Genomic DNA, 23,563 nt, shown 5'->3' with positions numbered 1-23,563 from the left:
GGAGAGCCTGTTAGGTGCCAGGCGCTGTGCCTGTGCACTGAAGACACAGAGTGGTCTAGTCTTGGAAATTCCCTTATGCTGCTCTCAGTCTGTGTAATAGTGAACAAGACAGTCAACAAGAGTTGTGAAGGAGTCAGGCCGTTCAGCAAGCAGTGAAGTGCTAGTGCAGGAAGGCCTGAGCTGGGAAATGTCCGGAGAAACCCTGTGAAGTGATGCATGGATCAGGAAAGCTTCCTGGTGGAAGCGATGTCTGAGCTGAGGCTCACCACGAAGAGGAATGGGAGTGACTGTTAGAGGGAAAGTGTTCCAGGCAGTGGAAAGCTGTGGCCAAGACCTGGAGGTCTGGACACCATTCTGCGTTTGAAGACAGGTGGCTGGAACCCCGAGTGAGACTCTAGGAAGGGAAGAGAGTTAGCCTGGAGCTGCAGGCAGGGAAGGGGAGACAGCCAGCTCATAATACAGTTGTGGGCAAAAATCCAGAAACCACATGGATCTAATCTGGATATCAATTTTACATGTATATGTGTATATGCCTACACACACACAGATAAAATCAGTTATGTTTGTGTGTGTGTATATACGTATTTGTGCGTGTGTGCGTACAGAAAGTTGGTTTTTTAAGGCTTTAAATATGAAGCCATCAGTTCCTTTTCCCAGTGCTGTGTGGCTGTGGAGATGAGTGTTGGTGCTTCCCCCACCGCCACGTGCCTTTTCTAGAGTAAGAGGGAGTGCTTTTACTGTATGCAGGTGTGGGTGAAGAGTAGGCCGTCCAGGATTTCAGTCCTTGGCTTTTGCTCTGCAGCAAGGACTGGCTGAGGGCACTGGGAGGCTTCTTCAGGCCCAGGAGTCAGGCCCACTTTCCCTTTTCTCTTGAGGGAACGACTCAGAGAACACTCCTGCCACCGGAGGTTCTGCAGGGTTTTCAGAGGCAGCCAGTGGAGGCTGATGGTAGCAGTTGGTGAGAAAGAGGAAGTACGTAGTGGCCGTTCCTCTGGTCACTCCTGACAAATATTTCTGTCACTAAACAGCACCTCTCTGTGGCAGCCTTGGGCTCTGTTCTGGAAAGGGAGGAGCTTTCCTCTCCCTGTGGGAGGGCCCGTCATCTGTGGCTTCTGCTTTGCCCTTGGCCACAGACTAGATTGCACAACACAGCCAGTGAGAGTCCCTCTTCCCTCACAAGTGCTTGGAGTGGCAGGCCTTAACTTACAGGGTTGTAGAAGTGACCGTGTTCCACACTGCAGGGTCTAGGTCACAGCCGGCGAAGCATATGAAAATTGACCTAAGGTTAGAATGTGATTGTCCTACTGGGAAAGGTTTACTGGGACAGCATTTCACTTCTGACTCCATAGGCTGTCGTCTCCTGCCAGGGAGTGAGTTTTGTTCCCATGCTTGTCCGGTCTTTACTGCTTTCCCTCCTGCCTTTTCCCAGAGGCCACAAACCTGCCCACCTCCTGTTATGTTTTAGTTCTGATAGGAGTACCATTCAGAGTTCTTGGCAGGGGACCAACCCACTTCTACCCTGGTTGGTTTCCCCTCCTTTTCCCAGCTTGTTTGATGTGCATGTTCTCCAAAATTCTTATACAGCTGGTTGGCTCTGTAGTGCCTAGAGATTGGAGCTCCTGCAACAGGAGCCCCGCCGCTTCCCTCCCTGGTTTTAGGGGCAGGGCTTGAAAATAGAGAATAGTAATCTCCCTTCCTCCTCCTCCTCCTCCTCTCCCCAACTTCTCCCTGCCCCCACCCCCACCCCCACCCTGCCAGGCAAACTGGAGTGACCAGCTCAGAGCGGGACTCAGTCCACCTCCCTGCTCTGCCTGTCAGCAGTGATCTGGAGGAGATTTCTGGGCGCGTGAGTATGTGAACTCTGGAGCACGTTACTGTCCCGGGCTGGCACTCTGTGGCAGGTGTGTGCACTCATTCTGCTGTAACCAGGTCTGTCCAAGGCCACCCTGTTCTCTAATAGCTTGGAAAATGAAAAGCACTTCTAAATACCCCTGCTCTTCAGAAGAGCTGGCTGGGTGGTTTGGCGAGTTTCTTCTTAGAATCCCTTAGAGTACAATACCCTCTTTTCCCTGAAAGCCAGGTTCTTTAGTTCCTAAACTGCGTTCTCTTGTCGCTAACTTACTACCTTCAGTTTTCTTAGGTTGGGTGCATCTTCCCTGGCCTCAACAAGACTGTGGATGAAAGGTCAAGAGAGTGGTAGCTGCTCCTTTGCGAGAAAGGGGATGTTGGAGTGGGAGCACAGGCTGCCAGCAATTGTTTCACGTTCCCCCTTTGGCTGGCTAGGAAAGGGGTACCACTTTAGTCTTCTGCCAACCTCCACAGCCAGCTGTGGGAAAACCCAAATGGAAACATCCTCTTGCTGCTAAGACTTGAGAGCCTGAGGCAGAGACCAGCCAGTAGCAGCCCGACCCTGCTGAATGGGGAGGACTGTTTATTTTATTTTATTTTTTTCTGAGACGGAGTCTTGTTCTGTTGCCCGCTCTGGAGTGCAGTGGCGCGATCTCGGCTTACTGCAACCTCCACACCTCAGATTCAGGTGATTCTCCTGCCTCAGCCTCCCGAGTAGCTGAGACTACAGGCATGTGCCACCACGCCCAGCTAATTTTTGTATTTTTGGTAGAGACAGAGCTTCACCATGTTGGCCAGGCTGGTCTTGAACTACCAAACTCAGGTGATCCGCCTGCCTCGGCCTCCCAAGGGACTGGGATTACAGGTGTGAGCTACTGTGCCCAACCCGAGGATTGGTTATTAGGGGCTGTGACAGATGGTTTTGCAGAGGAGCGGTGGAAAGCCTGTAATTTCACAGATCCAGGGGTCAGTTTTTGCACCACAGCCATATAGTTTCTGCGGCCTGTACTGCCTGAGGCCGGGGTCTCAGGTGCTGACCACCTTTCCCTCTTCCTTCCTGTGTCTTGTGGCCAGCGACTATCATTGTCAGGTTGACCCTCTGGTTAGAGAGGATGACTTTGGCCTGGTGTCCAGACTCCCTGCTACCTGATCCCCTCTGCCCTGGAACTGCAACTAAGAGGAATCCTTTCCTCCCAATTCCAACATAAGTGGTCACAGAAAGTTCTGTTTTGGCATTTGGATTTCTGATTGGGAGTTTAGGCATCTGAGAATTGAATGCTTGCTTTATACAAATATAGCCTTAAGACATCTCGTCTTTTTTAAGCCCTACATGCTTTGCTTGGGTATTAATTGAACTTGGGGCATTTTAGGGACCTTATGTTGCCTACCTCCCTAGTTTCCCCTCCACTCCACCCCTAAAAAAACCCAAAGAACATTGGAAAAATTGAGCAGTGCCTCAAGGTCACTTCACCATAAGTGGTATTTGGCATAGTTAGCTGGTTTGGTGAGAGATTTCTGCTTTATATTTGAGCAAAAAATTTATTGGCGGGAGGCCTCTATGCCGTGTTGCCAATGCTTGCCCGTGTGCCCCCTCCCCTCCCTTGACAGGTTGTTTTAATCCCCTTGTCTGTAAACAAGTGCAGCAGAACGTGTCGGGCCAGCTCACATGACCTTGGTTATCTCTTCATGGGGTAACCAGCATCAGTGTTAGATACCACGGTCACTTGACATGGTAGAGCTGTCAGGGTAGAGTGGAGATACCAGCAGGAATCCTGGTCTGTGAAGAAAGGTAAAGGGGAGTGTGTGTGAGGCCTCAGGACCAGGTGGGAAAAGTCTGCTCCCATGGGGTAGGGCTTTCAGCTGTGAGAAGAGGACAGTTTCATTCCTTCTACTTTTTTAAGAGATTCTCACTGTGTCACCCAGGCTGGAGTGCAGTGGTGTAATCAAGGCTCACTGCAGCCTCAACTTCCTTAGCTCAAGCAGTCCTCCTGCCTCAGCCTCCTGAGTAGCTGGGACCACAGGTGCATGCCACCACGCCCAGCTAGTTTTCTTTTTTTTTTGAGATGGAGTCTCACTCTGTTGCCCAGGCTTGAGTGCAGTGGTGTGATCTTGGCTTGCTGCAACCTCAGCCTCCCAGGTTCAAGCGATTCTCCTGCCTCAGCCTCTTGAGTATCTGGGATTACTGGTGCGTGCCACCACGCCCAGCTAATTTTTGCATTTTTAATAGAGATGAGGTTACACCATGTTGTTCAGGCTGGTCTCAAACTCCTGACCTCATGATCTGCCTGCCTCAGCCTCCCAAAGTGCTGGGATTACAGGTGTGAGCCACCACGCCCAGCTAATTTTTCTTTGTTGAGATGGGGGGTCTCGTTATGTAGCCTAGGCTGGTCTCAGACTCCTTGCCTCAAATGATCTGCCTACCTCCATCTCCCAAAGTGCTGGGATTACAGGCATGAGCCACTGTGGCCAACTTTCATTCCTTCTTTATTACCCTAAAATTTCTAGTTCTGGCATCTTGTTTTTCTTTCTCAGACCCTGTCTGCAGGGGCCCAGGACATGCAGCTGTTTCAGGAAACTACCCCTGAGATGGGGCAGATGTATGCTAGTTCATGGGCTACAAAACCCAACACCAAAAATCCCATCTTCCTAAACAGCGATCCTGTTATGTTGTGTGAAGGACCGTGGCGATAGGGGCCTGGCTGCCAGAGAGGCTGCTGGATTCTATGGCAGACACACCCAGGAGCTGGAAGTGTGGCTAAGCTTTCACCAGCACCATCACTTCCCTCCCTATATACATGCACACAGGTTTCCCTTGTCTCACAGCTGAAGAGGCAGCGCCCAGCTTCAGTAAGCACTGTGTATGAGAATGGACTTACTCTGGTCACACTGCGCACACGCATGTGTGTGAGAGAGAAACACTGATCACATTTCCCATAATGACAGTTGATTTGCAGAGTTTCCAGGTCCATACATCTAGGGTGGGATGTGTGTGTTTTCATCAGGGGAGAGGAGAGTGGCCTTTTGTGGAAGAGATAAAATGGTTGAGCTGCTGGAGCCTTTTCTAGCTCCATTTATGCAGCAGCCTTTCTGCCTGGATGCAGACTTGAACCCAAGTCCAAGTTCAAGCCATGTACATAGATGACCAGAACTTAGCCTTCAGCTGCAGGGCTCTACTGGAGAAAACATCCGTCTCCTTTTGGAGATGCAGGGAATTCGTGATGAGCTTTGAGTAAAGAAGTTCAAGCTGTATCTTCTAGCAGCCTACAGAATAAGTTGGAAAAGGATATGGAATTATAGAAATAACCAGCATGTCGCCAGGCATTGTTCTCAGTGCTTTAGATGGTGTGGATATTTGGTAATTTCTGATTCTTTATCTTCTATTTTATTTTATTTATTTATTTATTTTTTTGAGACGGAGTCTCGCTCTCTCGCCCAGACTGGAGTGCAGCGGCGCGATCTCTGCTCACTGCAAGCTCCGCCTCCCCGGGTTCACACCATTCTCCTGCCTCAGCCTCCCGAGTAGCTGGGACTACAGGCGCCCGTCGCCACGCCCGGCTAATTTTTTGTATTTTTAGTAGAGACGGGGTTTCACCGTGTTAGCCAGGATGGTCTCGATCTCCTGACCTTGTGATTTGCCCGCTTCAGCCTCCCAAAGTGCTGGGATTACAGGCATGAGCACCGCGCCCGGCCTCTTTAACTTCTGTTTTCAAGAATTGGTAGGGACCCCTCTGTGGCTGTGGGGTTCTTTGTCCTTGGTAGTTAGCATGAACTATGTAGCGCAACAGAATGGGTAGCCACGGCCTGTGGCCACCAAGCTAAATTCTACTGATGAGAGGTGTCCTGGGTGGGTCTTCATTTATGCCACCATACCTATTTCCAGTTAGAGCTGCCTTTTAGGATTTGTTGGGTAGGAGCTGTATTCCTCTTGGAGCCATCTTTTCTTCCCTGCCGTCTCTGAGTGAATTCAGAGGTGGAGAGCTACAGACTTGGCTGCTCGCCTCCTTCAAAACACCCAGCGTTCCCTTGTCCACAGTCTCTGTAGCAGCACATCTACCAATGCCCAAGAGCGGCCCCCTTCCTCCCAGCGCCACCTGTTAATAGGTGGTTCTGGTTCCTGAGGGCTTCCACAGTGCATGAGCTAATCTCACCAAACAGTGCCATTCCCAGGTTCATACCACAGAGGTTAGAAATGCCTTGGGCCATTCCCTTCTCTTAGAAACCAGTTCAATCAGACTCTTTTTTTTTTTTTTTTTTTTGAGACGGAGTCTTGCTCTGTCAACCAACCAGGCTGGAGTGCAGTGGCGTGATCTCGACTCACTGCAGCCTCGACCTCCCCAGGCTCAAGTGACCCTTCTACCTGGGCCTCCTGAGTAGCTGGGACTACAGGTGCCCGCCACCACGCCCAGCTGATTTTTGTATTTTTAGTAGAGATGGAGTTTCACCATATTGGTCAGGCTGGTCTCAAATGCCTGACTTCAAGTGATCCGCCCGCCTCAGCCTCCCAAAGTGCTGGAATTATAGGCGTGAGCCGCCGCACCCAGCCCAGACTCTTTTCATAGGATGTTGAAAGGATGAATTAAGTATAAAAAGTGCCTTTTGGCCGGGTGCAGTGGCTCACGCCTATCAGTTGAGAGGAGTTTGGGCAACGTGGGGAAACCCCATCTCTACAAAAGTACAAAAATTAGTCAGGTGTGGTGGTGGGCACCTATAGTCCCAGCTACTCAGAAGGCTGAGGTGGGAGAATCACCTGAGCCTGGGGAGGTCGAGGCTGCAGTGAGCCAAGATTGTGCCACTGCACTCTGGCCTGGGTGACAGAGACCCTGTCTCAAAAAAAAAGTACTTTTTAATAAGGCACATGTAATGGAAAATGACTGTCATCTGGTTTGCCATACTTTGCTCCTAAGTAGAAAGTACAAACAGCAAGGGCTCCCTTGGAGCAAAATTGTCATTGCCACTAGTGAATAAACAGCAGTGGTTGGCTTTGAGGGGCACCTTCAGCCTAAAGCCATAAGCTGACATATACTCAGTCTCACTGAGAAGCTCGGGCTTTCCACTCTTCACCTAACTGCTGACAAATGAATCCTCCATTGATCTGGCAAGCTGGCCAGGATACCTGCCTAGGCCATGGCCACTTAGTAACAGGATCCAGCCATCAGCGCAGGGTTGAGACTGCAGCAGCAGTGGCAAGCCGAGTAAGGCAGGTATGAAGCATAGCCCCCACGTCAGCTGCCTAGTAGGGAAGACAGTTGTAAAGAGCATTTTTTGCCCTGATATGTCAGGGTACTGTTGCAGGTTGTCTTGTCTCCTCTAGCTGGAAGTTGTTCTACCTGGTCTTCCTTAATTAGCTCTTCTCTTGTGTAAGGCAGCACCCATTTAAAATTTTTCCTCTAGCCTCATTCCTCATCTCTATCTGGGTTTATATCTCCTCAGACCCTCTCTCCTACCCAGCCTTAAGCTCTACCCCAAATGCTTTGAAGCTCTCTTGTTCAAGTCTTCCCTTTTTTTTTTTTTTTTTGAAACGGAGTCTGGGTCTGTTGCCCAGGCTGGAGTACAGTGACCCGATCTTGGCTCACTGCAAGCTTCAGCCTCCCGGGTTCATGCCATTCTCCTGCCTCAGCCTCCCCAGTAGCTGGGGCTACAGGTGCCCACCACCACGCCCGGCTAATTTTTTGTATTTTTAGTAGAGATGGGGTTTCACCATGTTAGCAAGGATGGTCTCAATCTCCTGACCTCGTGATCCGCCCACCTCGGCCTCCCAAAGTGCTGGGATTACAGGATTGAGCCACCGCACCTGGCTCAAGTCTTCTGGATTCAAGCCCTCACCCAGAGCTTGAAGGCTAGGGAGCCCCAGTGTCTGCTGCCCATGGTGCTTGGAGAGCAAAGATCTGTTCCCAAGTCCTGAGTTGGAACTCTGAATCCATTTCCTGTTCTGGGCTATGGTTTAACTCTTAAGTACGATTCACGTACCACTTGAAATACTATGCTGGGACCTTATGGGCTGACCTGAGAACACAGCTACCATTTGTAACATGTTTCTATGGAAAAAGAGTTCCTTCTCAGAACAGAACTTTTGGTAACTTGGGGATTTCTTGACTAATATGCTGCAACAGATTTGCATTTGCCTGTGGAAGTGTCTCTTTATTTTGTATTCAGCTGGGTGCAGTGACTCACGCCTGTAATCCCAGCACTTTGGGAGGCCGAGGCAGTCAGATCACTTGAGGACAGGAGTTTGAGACCAGCCTGGCCAACATGGTAAAACCCCATCTCTACTAAAAATACAAAAAAAAAAAAAAATCTGGTCCTGGTGGTGCACACCTGTACTCCCAGCTACTCGGGAGGCTGAGGCAGGAGAATCACTTGAACCCGGGAGGTAGAGGTTGCAGTGAACTGAGATGACACACCACTCCACTCCAGCCTGGGCGATAGAGTGAGACTCTGTCTCAAAAAAAAAAAATTTAAAAAATCATATTTTGTGGTCATAGCACTATCCATCGTACAAGTAAGTTGTCCTCCTATACGCCAGATGGCAAAAAAGAAGCACCCTCCTCTTCCTACCCAGAAAAGTTGCTGGAGAGCTACCCTTGTCTTCTGTGATTGCCTTGAGGGCTAGGTTTGTCTGGGTTCTCCATGTCAGCTGATTTGATCCATAATCCGGTAGCACCTGAAACAGGATGCCCTCATTCCACAACTTAGGTGCCCTCTCCTGCTTGGGTTTTTAGTGATCTGCTGCAGGAGAAAGATAGCACCTCTCCCTGTCAGCCAGAGCAGCCCTGTAAGGGCTTGCTTCTAGAAAGATCAGCCAGTTGGATTTTTAGTGGTCACTTAAGTGGAGTAGCCACTTTGCAGCCGGGCCCAACAGGGAGACAGTTCTGAGGTGAGGGTGGCAGTGACAGCCTTGGGGTGGTTTCTGATGTGCTGTGACCTCTGGCCATGGTGACTTCTGGGGCAACAAACTTTGTCCCAGTGTTTTTTTCTGACATTTCCTCCTTCTTCTTCAACTCCCTCTTTGAAACTGGAGGAGTAGGAAGGCAGTATTTCTTCACTTCCAGAGAAAGATGCAGCAAGAAGAGGCACATGTCTTGTTCTGCACTTTCCAGCAGCAGTGCTGGGTCTGGGGGGTCTAGAAGGCCTGTTTCCCAGCTCCAGACTGGATCCTTATCCTCAGCATACAAGCAAATTTTAAGGAAACCACATTGGAAAGGGCAGAAACAAAGGGTTAAATCTGTACCCAGGTAGAAAGACTGTTGCATAAATGCTGAGAGAGTTTTTTTTTTTTTGTTTTAAGATCTCATGCTTCTTTTTTACTTTGTGTTGGCAAAAACCCCAGGAGAAGATGGGAGATTCTGGGAGGAGATGATTATGCTGGGTGAGTCAACTGAGCTCCCCAGCTGCCGTTTTTAGTTCCTTTGCTTTTTTGTAACAGGAGGCAGTTTGGGGAGGGGTTGGGGGCAGGGTGGGAATGCTGATTCGTGCAGCAGGACAGGAGGCAGGTGTGTATGGGTGAAATTATTTTGATACCCTACATTTAACAGGGCCTTAGAGTCAGTACATTGGTTCAAGTAAGAAATATTAAAGCAGAACTCTTAGTGTGGCAAACAATAAATAAATGTCTCCTAGATTCTTATACAAGTCACTGTCTGTCCCCAATTGGTAGCTCTTAGAATGGCTGGAGTTGCATTCATTGTCACAGCAAGACACAATGGTTTTGATAGCAAAGCAGTAGAGAAACTAAATGTAGAGAGGCAGAGAGAACTGTCTTAAATGGGAGTACCTGGTGGTTGTCTTGGGCAGCAGGAAGTTTGAAGGAGAGGGTTTTCCCTCTGATGAAAGGAAGGCTAGGGCTTGATTCAGGGGAGCAAGTGCGATGGGCCCTGCTGGTCCCTGGTTGTGCCTATATTCTGAGTCTGTCTCCAGCTCACCTTGGTGATTCCTCACTTTTCATCCATCACTGGAGTAGGGGATCTCGTGGCTCACTACCCTCATGGGTATTTTTTGCAGAGTACACTGATGTGGGCTGTCAGTTATCACTTGGTCCCAGAGACTGTCATGAAGACACCCAAACATGTTTTCTTATTTATTCATTTGTATACATTTATTCATTCAGTACTATATTGAATACTGTGCTAGGCATTGTTCTGGGCCATGAATAAGACAGACCTGGCCTGGTGCAGTGGCTCATGCCTGTAATCCCAGCACTTTGGGAGGCCAAGGTGGGCAGATCACCTGAGGTCAGGAGTTTGAGACCAGCCTGGCCAACATGGCAAAACCCCGTCTCTACTTATTAAAAAAAAAAAAAAAAAAAAAAACAGGCATGGTGGCGGGCACCTGTAATCCCAGCTACTTGGGAGGCTGAGGCAGGAGAATCGCTTGAACTCCTGAGGCGGAGGTTGCAGTGAGCCAAGATCACACCACTGCACTCTAACCTGGATGGCCAGAGAAGAAACTGTCTCAAAAAAAAAGACCAAGGTCCCTCTTTTTGTAGTGTAGTCTAGCAGGAAGGACAGATAGTAACCAACCAACTTCAAGGGCAACAAATGCCTTGAAAGAGGGGAAACGGAGCTGGTAGCAAGAAGTTGTGATCTTCCTTCCCTTACCCTTATCTCTTGGGGTCGAGAGTAGGCAACTTTAAAGATGAAAAAGTTGTGCCTCTCTTGTTCCCTACGTATTATAACATGGGCCAAGTAGGTGTGGGCATTGTTGGGCACTGAGGGTATATGAAGGTGAAGGAGACACTGGCTCCGATATGTCAGAACATGAGGGGGTTAAGGTATGGGGACACAAACGAAATTAATGGGGCTGGGTGTGGTAGCTCATGCCTATAATCCCAGCACTTTAGGAGGCTGAGGCAGGAAGATTGCTTGAGCCTAGGAGTTTGAGGCCAGCCTGGGCAAGATGGCAAGATGCCATCTCTACAAAAGAAATAAATAAAAAACTAGCCAGGTATAGTGGCACACACCTGTAGTCCCAACTATTTGAGAGGCTGAAGCAGTAGAATCCCTTGAGCCCAGGAGTTTGAGGATGCAGTAAGCTGTGATTGTGCCATTGCAGTCCAGCCTGGGCGAGAGAGCAAGACTTCATCTCTTACAAAAGAAGAAGAAATGAAGGGTACAGATAGAGTGCTGAGAGTCCAGAGAAGTGAGCGACCACTCCCAGCTAAGACAGTGTCTGGATTTGAGATAAACAAGGGATAAGAGGACTTAACCTGGATCACAGGAAGACGCGTAGGATAGATGACCACTTTCCTTTTAGTATGTGTAGATCTGGGTAGCTCCTTGTACCACAATTCTGACCTATTCTTTTTTCTTATTTTTATTTATTCAAAATTTTTTTTTCTTTTTTTTTTTTTTTTTTTTTTTGAGACAGAATCTCACTCTGTGGCCCAGGCTGGAGTGCAGTGGTGCAATCTCGGCTCACTGCAACCTCCACCTCCCAGGTTCAAGTGATTCTCGTGCCTCAGCCTCCCTAGTAGCTGGGATTACAGGCGTGTGCCACCATACCCTGCTAATTTTTGTATTTTTAGTAGAGACGGGGTTTCACCACATTAGCCAGGCTGGTCTCGAACTCCTGACCTTGGGTGATCTGCTCACCTTGGCCTCCCAAAGTGCTGGGATTACAGGCATAAGCCACCATGCCTAGCCTGGAATAAAATTTTTAATCTTTTAAAAAATATGGGCTGGGCTCAGTAGCTCACACCTGTAATCCCAGCACTTTGGGAGGCCGAGCTGGGTGGATCACCTGAGGAAAATTAGCCAGGCATGGTGGTGCATACCTGTAATCCCAGTTACTTGGGAGGCTGAGGCAGGAGAATCACTTGAACCCAGGAGGTGGAGATTGCGGTGAGCCAAGATCACGCCACTGTACTCTAGCCTAGGCAACAAGAGTGAAACTCTTGTCTCAAAAAAAAAAAAAAAAAAAAAAATGGAATGCCTCACAGATGTGTGTGTCATCCTTGCACAGGGGCCATGCTAATCTTTTCTGTATTGTTCCAATGTTTTGTGTATGCGCATATGCAGAGCGGTGGAGCTGGGTTATCACAGGTCTAACTCCGGAACGGCACCCTTCACTATCATCCCCAGTGTACAGCAGTGGAGCTAGGAAGAGAGACTGAGTGTCTAGAGAGCCCAGAAAATATGCCAAGAACACACATACTAGGCAAAGAAAACGAGCTTAGGAGGAAGCCCAGCCACCTCAGCTGCACTGGTTAGGATCTGCTACCTCCCCACAGTCCTGTGTAAAGTGAGCCAAACCTCTGTGCTGCAGGCTGCCTTCTGCCTACCCCCACCACCCCCATCCCCCAGAGCCCTGGGCTACTGGCAGGCTGGCTCTCCTGTGATATGGAGGAACTTGTTGGTCTCCATGGTTACGGTAACCCACTGGTATGGGAGGAACCGCATAAAGTGCGAGGCTGGCAGTGTGAGCTTCCCCCAGCCCTTGGCACCATGTGGTACTGGTATATCAGTTGTTTTGTGGACCTTTTCTGGGAGGAGGGAGTTAAGGAACTGATGAAGAAGGCAAGAACCCTGGCAGGACCACTGTCATCATCCTCTGGGCCACAGAGAGGGCAGAGGCATGGGCACTTTGTCATTCACCTACTCCTCCTGCAGGATGGTTTTATGTTAGGAAAGAGGGTCGTCTTTGCCTGATGGCCCAGCCATGGCAAGAATTTGACTTTTCCTTGTTATAGAAGGAATAGCAGGATGACAGGAATCAACTTAGCTATACTGGTACTTACAGTCAAGTTTCTAGGTATTGCAGCTCTTCCCAGAGCCCAGAGAACCCTTGGAGATGGGAAACAATGGTTCCTACCCCAAAGTGAAGCTAGATAATAATAGAATCCATCATCAAGACATTCCCGAACACCAGGTTCTATGGTAAACACTGACATGGATTTTCTTTTTTCTTTTTTTTTTTTCTTTTGAGACAGGGTCTTACTCTGTCACCCAGGCTGGAGTGCCGCAGTGTGATCACGGCTCACTGCAGCCTCAGCCTACCTCCCTGGGCTCAAGTGATCCTTCCAGATCAGCCTCCCAAGTAGCTGGGATTACAGGCACATGCCACCACACCCCGGCTAATTTTTGTATTTTTTTGTAGAGCCGGTGTTTCGCCCTGTTGGCCTCGAACTCCTAGGCTCAAGGGATCTGCTTGCCTTGGCCTCCCAAAGTCCTGGAATCACAGGCGTGAGCTACCATGCCCGGCCAGATTTTCTCATTTAATCTTCCCGCTAATTCTGTGAAATGGGTCCAGCTAGTATCTTTATGTCCCAAATGAAGAAACAGATTTGGAGAAGTTATGTCACTTTGCTCATGTTCAGTCAACTGGTAAGCAGCAGAGGTGGGCAGAGCGACTCTAGTAAGTTTTCTATATAGTTTATCTCTTCTAAGATTCTGGAAGGCAGGAGCCAGATCTCACTGAGCTTTGCAACTGGAGCCAGGGCTCCAGAATACTGTTGAACAAAGGTTTGCTAGTCTAACAGTAGTTGGGGATTTAGAGACCAGACCCCAGCAAGCAGATTCTCAGGGATGAAAGTGGTCCTGGAAGCCTACTTTCAAGAGGAGCCCAGCATTTCAAGTGGCTCTGAAGACAAGAGATTTGGAGAGTGCTCTTTGCATTGTGGCTTCCAGGCCTGAAGGAGAGTGAGCTGGAGGCGGCTCTCTGTTCTCACCTCTTTTGCCATGTCAGGTTTTTCCCAGGCAGGTTTGAGGCCCGGCCCGCCTCATGGGCCAGGCTGCAGTGCTGATCTCCCTGCCTTGTGTTGAGGATTGTAGCTCAGAGAGCTAAAGGGCAGTAAACCACCTTGGTTTTGGCTTTGTGCTTAAGTTGCAGGCTTTCTGGTTATCCTTTGTGAGGGAGGCTCCTACCCTGGCTGGGAAGAGGGAGCAGCCCCTGCCTCCCATCTACAGTGGGATAGTAAAGGAATGTGGCTGTTTCTCAAGTGGAGCAGTCACAGTTAATTTTGGGGGTGGGAGCATCCAGGCTTTCCACTGGTGAGTGCCTGCCAGTTTTACAAGCTCTCCAACACTGAATGCTCCTCTGGTTTATTGGCTCTTGGCAGTTGATAACCATAGTTGCTCAGAATCAAAGGATGCAAAGACGGTTTCTGGATACAGTGAGGGAGGAAGGGTTAAAAAACAAGGGACTCCAACTCCCGGTTACAAGATGTTCCATATGGCCGTGCGCAATGGCTCACTCCTGTGATCCCAGCACTTTAGGAGGCCAAGGTGAGAGGATTGCTTGAGCCCAAGGAGTTCAAGACCAGCCTGGGCAACATGGAGAAATCCTGTCTGCACAAAAAATACAAAAATTAGCGGGCTTGGTGGCACATGCCTATAGTCCCAGGTGCTCAAGAGGAAGATCACTTGAGCCCAGGAGACGAAGACTACAGTGAGCCAAGATCATACCACTGCACTCCAGCCTGGGCAACAGAACAAGACCCTGTCTAAAAATAAATTAATAAATAGGGACTTGCCACAGGCACATGACTTTTTTTAAGAGACAGAGTCTTACGCTGGGAGTGGTAGCTCATGTTTATAATCCCCACACTTTGGGAGGCCAAGGTGGGCAGATTGCTTGAATTGTTGAGTTCAGTACCAACCTGGACAAGCTGGCAAAACCCTATCTCTACAAAAAATACAAAAATTAGCCGGGCATATTGCTGTGGCCCTATAGTTGCAGCTACTCGGGAGGCTGAGGTGGGAGGATGGATTGAGCCCAGGAGGCAGAGGTTATAGTGAGCCAAGATCGTGCTGCTGCACTCTAGCCCGGGTGATAGAGTCATACCCTGTCTCAAAAAAAAAAAAAAAAAGAGAGACTGGGCTTAGTGGCTCGTGTCTGTAATCCCAGCACTTTGGGAGGCTGAGGCGGGCGGATTACTTGAGGCCAGGAGTTCAAGACTAGCCTGGCCAAGGTGGTGAAACCCCATCTTACTAAAAATACAAAAATTATCTGGACTTGGTGGCATGCACTTGTAATCCCAGCTACTTGGGAGGCTGAGGCAGAAGAATCACTTGAACCCAGGAGGCGGATGTTGCAGTGAGCCGAGATCACACCACTGCACTCCAGCCTGGGTGACAAAGCGAGACTCCATCTCAAAAAAAAAAAAAAAAAGAGGCCGGGTGCGGTGACTCAGACCTGTAATCCCAGCACTTTGGGAGGCCAAGGCGGGCGGTTCACAGGGCCAGGAGATTGAGACCATCCTGGCCAACATGGTGAAACCTACATCTCTACTAAAAATATTTAAAAATTAGCTGAGTGTGGTGGCAGGCTCCTGTAATCCCAGCTACTCTGAAGGCTGAGGCAGGAGAGTCACTTGAACCCGGGAAGCGGAGGTTGCAGTGAGCCGAGATCACGCCACCGCACTCCAGCCAGGGCAACAGAGTGAGACTCCATCTCAAAAAAAAAATAAAAGTCACAAGAGTCCTTCTTATTCTGTCACCCAAGCTGGAGTGCAGTGGCACGATCATAGCTCACTGTTACCTCCACCTCCTGGACTGAAACAATCACCCTGCTTTAGCCTCCTGAGTAGCTGAGACTACAGGCCCATGGCACCATGCCTGGCTAATTTTTGAATTTGGAGAGAGAGGGTCTCACTATGTTGCCCAGGCTTGTCTCGAATTCCCAGACGCAAGTCATCCTCCCACCATGGCCTCCCAAAGTGCTGGGATTAAGGCACGAGCAACAGTGCTCAGCCCCATGTGGCTTTTTTTTTTTTTTTGAGACAGAGTCTTACTCTGTCGCCCAGGCTGGAGTGCAATGGCACAATCTGTGCTCACTGCAGCCTCTGCCTCCCAGGCTCAAGCAATTCTCATGCCTCAGCCTCTGAGTAGCTGGGATTACAGGAGCATGCCACCATACTCAGCAAATTTTTATATTTTTAGTGGAGATGGGGTTTCGCCATGTTGCCCAGGCTGGTCTCGAACTCCTGACCTCAAGTGATCCACCCTCCTCGGCCTCTCAAAGTGCTGGGATTACAGGCGTGAGCCACCGTGCCTGGCCCCCATGTGACTTTTTATCTAAATCCTACCCTATCTCTTCCCAGCCTTTCTGTTTGAGGTCAGTGCTTTGTATTTCCTCCGTTTGCAAAACCCCTTACTGTCTCCCACAAATAGGATTGAGGAAACAGTCCTTCTGTCACATTGCAAAGCCCTAGAAAAATGAAGGGACTGGAAAAATGAAGCTGTTTGATCCTGCTCTGGTTCTCAGTCTACCAGTGAGTGAAGGGGCCGGAGGGCCCAGGCAAGCTCGAGCCCAGGATCCAGTGGGCCCACTGAAGTCAGGGCCCACTTTTCGGGGGCTGAGAAAAGGAAAGGGTTGCTGTGGGACCACTGGGAGAGGCCTTTAAACAGCCCTCCACCATTGGCCTGAATCAAACATTGTCATTCCCATTGTCCCTTTCCTGAGCCTTCATACCTTCTGCCTCCTAGCTTATAGAGGAGGAGCCAGGGGCTTATCTTTTGGGGGAAATGAGAGCACAACTAGGCATCAAGAAGGGCTGATGAGAAACTGGTAAGGGGGACTGACTGTCAGGAACAGCAGAGTGCTGAAATGGTGACAAAAGCTCTGGGCTCTGGCCCCAGCTCTGTACTGAGAAGCTGTGAGATTTGGGGCAAGTCTCATAACCTCTGAATGCCAATTTCTTAATGGAAAACGGGGAGACTACCTACCCTGTAGGTCTGTGTTTGGAGAAAACGAAGTGGACATACAGTAGTATCAGAAATGTGAATCTGTTGGCCAGAGCTCATGTGTAAGGCAAACATTTCTTGGCCATTCCTGAGTAGCATGGTCTTGCAGAGATATATGCTAAGTGCTGTAAGAGCACAGAGGAAGCTTTGCCCTTCCCTAGAGGGTTAATGGCTACCAACATGAGAAGGTCACAGAGTTCCTTAATGAGAAAGAGCCTAGCCTAGAATCAGGGATGAATGAGAAATCGTTCTGAGAACCAGAGGCAAGGCTGCAACCAGCACGTAGACAGGGGTCGTTGGTCTGGAAGGGGAGTCTTCTCCAGATGAGAGACAGCCAGCTTGCCCCGTGCTCACCATGTGCCCAGATAGTGGGGGCTTAGCAGGAGGAAAGTGTGAGGAATCCCAGGCCTTTGGAATTCCTTGAGAAAGCAGTGTTGTTTTGAAGGTAAGGCAAAACTGGAGACTGGAGACTTGGAGGTGAGTGAGAACCTAGGGATGGATGAATTTTCAGAAGCAGGGCTGGAAGGCACTTAGAAGAGACATTTGGATTGTTTCTAGCTTTTGGGCAAAATCTAGGATTAAACATGATTTTTTCATTGATAGAATGCTCTATCATGATAAAGGCTCTTAATCTAGAAAACAGACCTCTAGGGGGTTTTACATAGAGTCCCCGAACTCCCTGAAATTATGCCCAAAATATTTTGTGTCTAAGTGGAATGTGCATGGTTCTAAGGTTAAGCACTGCTTTTTTAGGAAGTAGGAGGTCCATCCGCCACTGTCAGCTTGCTGGTTTCTGCTTACCCTCCTCCCTGCTCCGTTCTTGAGGGGGTGGTTTGCTGGTCTTTGGCAGGGCCGCCACTCTGGGTCAGCACATCTGAGTCACACGTATTCCTCCCCAGCCCTATTGGAGGCTTTGTTAAAGTCATCTGCCCCTACCCAGGTCCCACCTGCTACAGGTGAGCTAGGGTTTTATGACAGCCGTGGCTGCAGTGAGTCTCCTCACCCTCTCACCAGCTGTTACCCAGCAAAGCACCTTGGGGAGGGTGGGGCTGCCCACTTCCGGGGAGGGAGGGAGGGGGAGGGGAGAAGGAAGTTGATCTAAACCCGCCTCTTTCTCTCTCTGTCTCCGTTCCTGCCCTATTCCCCTCCTGCCCCTTCCCTCCCACCTTGCTTCTGGTGTACTGTCCTGGAATTGCACGCACTTCCTTACCACCAGGCTTCTGGCCCTTGAGAAGTCAGCGGGGCTTTGTCCCTGTTGCTCTCCTTGCCAAACCCAGTCTCTCTGCTAGTGGTGGTTTCGGTTGCGACACCGTCCAGGTTCCCAGGCAGGAACCGCTCGGCCTGGCTGCTTAGCTACTTTTCACTGAGGAGGTGGTGGAAGGTGTCGCCTGCTCCGGCTGAGTAAGGGTGGCTGGCTGAGCCGGCAGCCCCCGCCCTGGGCCTGGCTCTTCCCGGCCTCTGTACTTTGCCCTCGCTGCCTGACAGGTTCTGCTGTGGGCTCTGCTGAATGGAAGTCGCTGGTAGTCCTTTTCCCTTTCTCCAGTCTGGTATGTTGTCCCCCTTTTTACTCTAGGATTGCCTCCTCCTCTTTCTTCCCTCTCACCTCAAACATAGGATCTTTAGAGAGTTGCTAAGTGGCGCCCTGCCTAAGTCCAGCATAGTAATATTCATGGGAAGGCTGTCCAGATGTGGAAGTGGCATTGACTAGGAAAGGAAGAGGGAGCACATACCAGAAGAGTCTCCCCTGGGAACAAGCGGCTTGACAAGTGGGTGAGGAGGGACTGGTGGGAGGTAGAGTCCCGAGGCCTCAGAGAGGATGCTCCGGTGCTACAGTGAGGGGGAGCCTAGGATCTAGGGCTGTCACCCAGGGCCGGTGCCCAAGGGATACTTTTCTCTCCCAACTCTGTAGTACCCGGCTTACTCTGCTTCTGGCCAGGGAGTATCACCCCTCCTGGTTTGGCCCCTTCTCAGCCCTCAGGAAGCCAAAGGACACTTAAGGCCAGCCCTGAATGCAGAGCCCCAAAGCATGAGCTTCTCCACGGGACAACTGTTGGTAGGAGCCTCCAGCATTAGGGCCGGGGCCCTGCCTACCTGAGTCAGCGCCAGGCCTCTCGGGGTGGAGGCTGTCTTCCGGGCAAGCCTGACAACACACCTAGGCCGAGTCTGAGATCCCAGGCGGAAAGGGCCCGACAGGCCCAGTGGATGCAAAACTGTCTTTTTATTTTCTCCTCCATGTCCTGCCTTCTCTTCCTCTCAGTAGCCGACCCCAAAGCTGTTTCAGCCCTACTTCGGAATCAGGCCTGCTTAGTAACTGCTTGGTTTGCCTTTTGGTTCCAAATAACTGCCTTGCAGGGTGACCCCTTATTCTTCCTAAAGGCTACTTGAGAGCCATAGGGGCTCCTCTCGACAGACCTCCTCCATCCTTTAGGGCCTGCCTGGAGTATGATATAGGCCAGAGCTTTGGGAGTGCCTGGTGTGCCACATCTTACTATAAGCAGGGAGGATGGTGGTGGAGGGGAGAGCATGGTTTTCGCCAGGTCCTATAGAGTTGGCCTAGTAGGGTAGCTAATCCTCAGCCTGCCATCCTGTTGGTGAGACCCAGGGCCAAGCTGAATGGTGCAGCCAGAACCCCAAAAGGGAAACTCTCTATAGTAGCCACTGCATACTCTTACCACTTTATCCTTCAGGGAAGCAGCTAGGTGAGGAAGTTGCGTCACTTGGGGCCTTACCCCAAGAAGCATTTCTGTTGGAGACTTTCTCCTCTCTTTTCCTGTTCTCTTTTCTCTGCTTCCTCCCCGTGGCTTGCCTCCTTACCCTGGCTCACATCCCTGCTGTGGGAAACATATTACAGCATAGAAGAGGGGGTGCAGGGGTAAGTAAGGGAAGGATTGAGCACTTGGAGTCCTGTGAGTTGGATGGTTCAGTCCTGAAAAGTGGGTTGGTGACTTTGGAGCAGGGGATCAAAGAGCAAGCATCAGTGCTTATTGCTTCTCTGGCTCCTGAACAAGCAGAACTTCCTCTCTTTCCTCTCTTTCCTTGTCCTGGATACCCAGTGTGGGACCAGCCCTTCATAGCGACCCTGTCTTGAGTTCCTAACTCCCCTTCTTCCCTCTTTTTTTTTTTTTTTTTTTTGAGACGGAGTCTGGCTCTGTTGCCCAGGCTGGAGTGCAGTGGCCGGATCTCAGCTCACTGCAAGCCCCGCCTCCCGGGTTCACGCCATTCTCCTGCCTCAGCCTCCCGAGTAGCTGGGACTACAGGCGCCCGCCACCACGCCCGGCTAACTTTTTTTGTATTTTAGTAGAGACGGGGTTTCACCGTGTTAGCCAGGATGGTCTCGATCTCCTGAACTCGTGATCCGCCCGTCTCGGCCTCCCAAAGTGCTGGGATTACAGGCTTGAGCCACCGCGCCCGGCCTCTTCCCTCTTTTGAAGGCTAGAGGTGCTGGTGTCGGCTAGCAACAGGTTGAGGGAGTGTGGCAGTTCACCAGGTCTGGAGGAGAGCGGGCACTCAACCTGGCCCCTTTTGCGGAAAGGCCCCTAGCATCTCTTGTCAGCCTCCAGCTGGGCTGTAGCTGGCTTAGCGGGCTAAACTTTGATTTGGAAGGTTGTTTTGACAGTGAGACCTCTGGATTGGCAGATAGTAGTATTTGGGGACATAATGGTTGCTCTTACTGAACACTGAATAGGGTGTTTTACATGTGTTCTCTCATCTACTTTTGTAAAGTAGGGAACGTTTATTGCTACTTTACAGATAAGGAAATTAAAGCTTGTAGGTGGGGGAGACAGGACTTGAACCTGGTTCTGTTGGACTGCAGCGTTCCTCAAGATCGCTGCCTGGCACAGATGTCTGGCAATATTGGCCACCGGTCGTTTTTTTGGGTACTTCTCTTTCCTATTTGTAATAATCTCACCTCCTTCTTGACAATGTTGATGTTACAGTTGTTCTGTTTTGGGGTTTTGTGTGTGTGTGTGTGTGTGTGTGTGTGTGTGTGTTTCCTTTTTGTGAATGAGGGTCTCGCTATATTGCCTTTTTAAATATATTCTTTTTTTTTCCTTTTTGTGAATGGCAGGTCTTGAATTCTTGGGCTCAAGCTATCCTCCTGCCTCTGCTTCCCTAAGTGCTGCCTGTAAAGGCATGAGCCACTGTGCCTGACTTGATGATGTTGATGATAATAATAAAGTTAGTATGTGCTGAGTAGGTGGCAGATTTAGGATTTGAAACCTGGCAGGTTATCTCCGACATCTACAGTCTTAACCAGAAAGGAGGAGAATGAATGGCAGAATCTTGCTTGTGGTTGTTAAGCTCCTTGAGACCCAGTGTGCATGCAGCAGGGCCAGGCAGGGAATGCTGACCTGTGCCACACAGATCGGCCCCTCGGTTCACCAAGAGGGATGGGCAGAGCAGAGCTCAGGATGGGCGTGGGATGCCCAGATTTGGTCTCAACTGGCAAAAGGCCCAAGTCCCCAGGTAGATGCTAAATCCCTGGTCTGTATTTTGAGAACTTAGAGACCGTCACGCTTCCTGCTGCCTTGGACTTATATCGTCAGAGAAAAGGGGAGTGACAACAAACCTAGAAGGTGAACTAGAGGTTGCCAAGGAAACTTTCCCACCCATCTTCCTCTCGTAGGAGTTGGGGCAGAAGGAAGGTTTTTCCTGTTCATTGCCCCTTAGGCAGACTGGGGAAAGTGGGAGGCAGTCTAGCAGCCTGGAAAGGGAAGCTGGGGCTGAGAAAAAGGTAGCCTGAGGAGGCCAGGCTTTCAGTACCCTGCTGGACAGGAGACTGGCCCAGTGAGGTACCAGCAATGCCCTGCTCTCCAAGGGGTGTGAACCCTAGAGATCCTTTGGAAGGGGAAAAAGCAGGTATTTAAAAATCCACTTGTCTAGCAAACACTGTTTGAGAACCAACCGGTCTTAGGTGAGCTACAGGGTGCATGGAGAACAGAGCACCAGAGAGCTCTGTGGGCTGGAATGAGCAGACAGTAAGGGCTGGGGGGCTTCATGGAGATGCAAAGGTTGGTGAGGAAGAGAGAAAGAAGGAAGTTAAAAGGGCCTCTTCTGGGATGTGAGGAGCCTCCTCCCCCTTCAAACATCTACCAAATATATGGGATCTTTCTCCTCCAAGGTTCAACCCCATGTGTTTCTGGGATCTGGGCAAACATCTCACCAAAAGACACCCTGCAGCTACTATGCAAAGGCCCTGCATGGGCACAGTGAAGAAGGGGAAATGTCAGAATCAGGATACTGAATTTACTTGCTGCTGTCATTTCTGCCTGAAAAGCATCTGGCTGGGCTAGCAAGGTTATTGCCTAGGAATGCTGGACAGTTCCTTGGGTAGTAGTAGCAAGTCATTCTTTTTCTCCGTGGTTTTTGAGTGCTTCAGTTACAGCCAACAGGGGCCATGAAAGGAAGAACTTTGACTCACACTCCTCTGGTCACCCTGCTGCCCTCCAAAGTGTTTCTTGAAGTTTCCAAGGCAGCTCTGGATGGTTCTGGGATGAGGCTGTGGCCTCATATGCTTTGTTGCAGTATGCTGGAGCGATCGTACCAGATGTTCTTTGTGAGATGTTCTTTGTGAGTTGTAAACCAGGGGTCTAATCAGGAGTTAGACCAGACTCTGCATTTTTGGGTTTTTTGTGTGTGTGTGTGTGTGTTTTTTGGTTTTTTTTTTTTTTTTTTTTTTTGAGACAAGGTCTCACTCTGTCACCCAGGCTGGAGTACAGTGGCATGATCATGGCTCACTGTAGCCTTGAACTCCTCCTGGGTTCAAGCGATCCTCCCGCCTCATCCTCCAGAGCAGCTGGGACTATAGGTGCGTGCCACCACACCCAGTTGATTTCTTTATTTGTTTTTATTTTATTTTGTTTTTTTGAAACAGAGTTTCACTCTTGTTGCCCAGGCTGGAGTGCAGTGGTGCAATCTCAGCTCACTGTAACCTCCTCCTCCCGGGTTCAAGCGATTCTCCTGCCTCAGCCTCCCTAGTAGCTGGGATTACAGGCGCCTGCCACCACGCCCAGCTAATTTTTTGTATTTTTAGTAGAGACAGGGTTTTACTATGTTGGCCAGGCTGGTCTCGAACTCCTGACCTCAAGCAATCAACCCGCCTCAATCTCCCAAGATTTCTTAATTTTTTGTAGAGACAGAGTCTCCCTATGTTGCCCAGGCTGGTCTTGAGTTCCTGACCTCAAGTGATCCTCCTGCCTCAGCCTTCTAAAGTGCTGGGATTATAGGCATGAGCCACCTTGCCTGGCTCAAACTCTAAACAGTTTTAGTGAGAGATAATTCACATACCATAAGTTTATCCATTTGAAATTTAAATGAGTGAGTTTTATTAAATTCACAGTTGTGTATCCATCACTGCAATCAATTTTAGAACATTTTCATTACCCCAAAAAGAAACCCCACACTCCTTAGTTGTCACCCTTAAATTTCCCCCATCCTTCTCAGCAACCACTAACCTACTTTCTGTCTCTATAGATTTGCCTGTTCTGGGCATTTCATATAAATGGAATCATACAATATGTGGTTCTTTATGACCAGCTTTGTTTACTCAGCATCATTTTCAAGTTTCTTCTGTGTTGTAGCATATATTCTTTTTTACTGCCAACCAATACTCCCCAGTATGGAGATGCTACGTTTGTTTATCTGTTCATCCAGCTGATGGGCATTTGAATTGTTTCCACTTTTTGACTATTATGGATTATGGTGCTGTGAACCTTGGTTACAGGTTTTTTGTGGATTTATGTTTTCATTTCTCTTTTGTATATACTGAGGAGCGGAATTGCTGGCTCACATAGTCTGTGTTTAGCAGTTTGACGAATGTACATGTCTTCACGTAGATAATGTTGTTTTTTTTTTTTTTTTTTTTGAGACGGAGTCTGGCTCTGCCGCCCAGGCTGGAGTGCAGTGGCCGGATCTCAGCTCACTGTGAGCTCCGCCTCCCGGGTTTACGCCATTCTCCTGCCTCAGCCTCCCGAGTAGCTGGGACTACAGGCGCCCACCACCTCGCCCGGCTAGTTTTCTGTATTTTTTTAGTAGAG

The 23,563-nt window shown here is 49.6% G+C and overlaps 1 protein-coding gene and 1 pseudogene across 5 annotated transcripts in view; one reads left to right on the top strand and one right to left on the bottom strand.

Moving 5' to 3' along the window:
• The window catches only part of MARK2 (microtubule affinity regulating kinase 2), a 76,136-nt gene that overhangs the window by 34,811 nt on the left and 17,762 nt on the right, over positions 1-23,563 (top strand). Inside the window, exon 1 of one of the 5 annotated variants that reach the window (XM_025356501.1) lies at positions 17,619-18,073. The exons of the other annotated variants lie outside the window; for them this stretch is intronic. The gene's annotated coding sequence lies outside the window, so the exon portion shown is untranslated. Of the gene's footprint in view, positions 1-17,618; positions 18,074-23,563 lie in introns of those variants that run through there. 5 annotated transcript variants of the gene reach the window in all.
• LOC112607422 lies at positions 11,761-11,860 on the bottom strand (annotated as a pseudogene).

Source organism: Theropithecus gelada, chromosome 14 (genome assembly GCF_003255815.1).
Source record: "Theropithecus gelada isolate Dixy chromosome 14, Tgel_1.0, whole genome shotgun sequence".
Lineage (NCBI taxonomy): Eukaryota > Metazoa > Chordata > Mammalia > Primates > Cercopithecidae > Theropithecus > Theropithecus gelada.
Note: the sequence above shows the minus strand (reverse complement) of the source record. Positions and strands in the feature narration are given on the sequence as shown.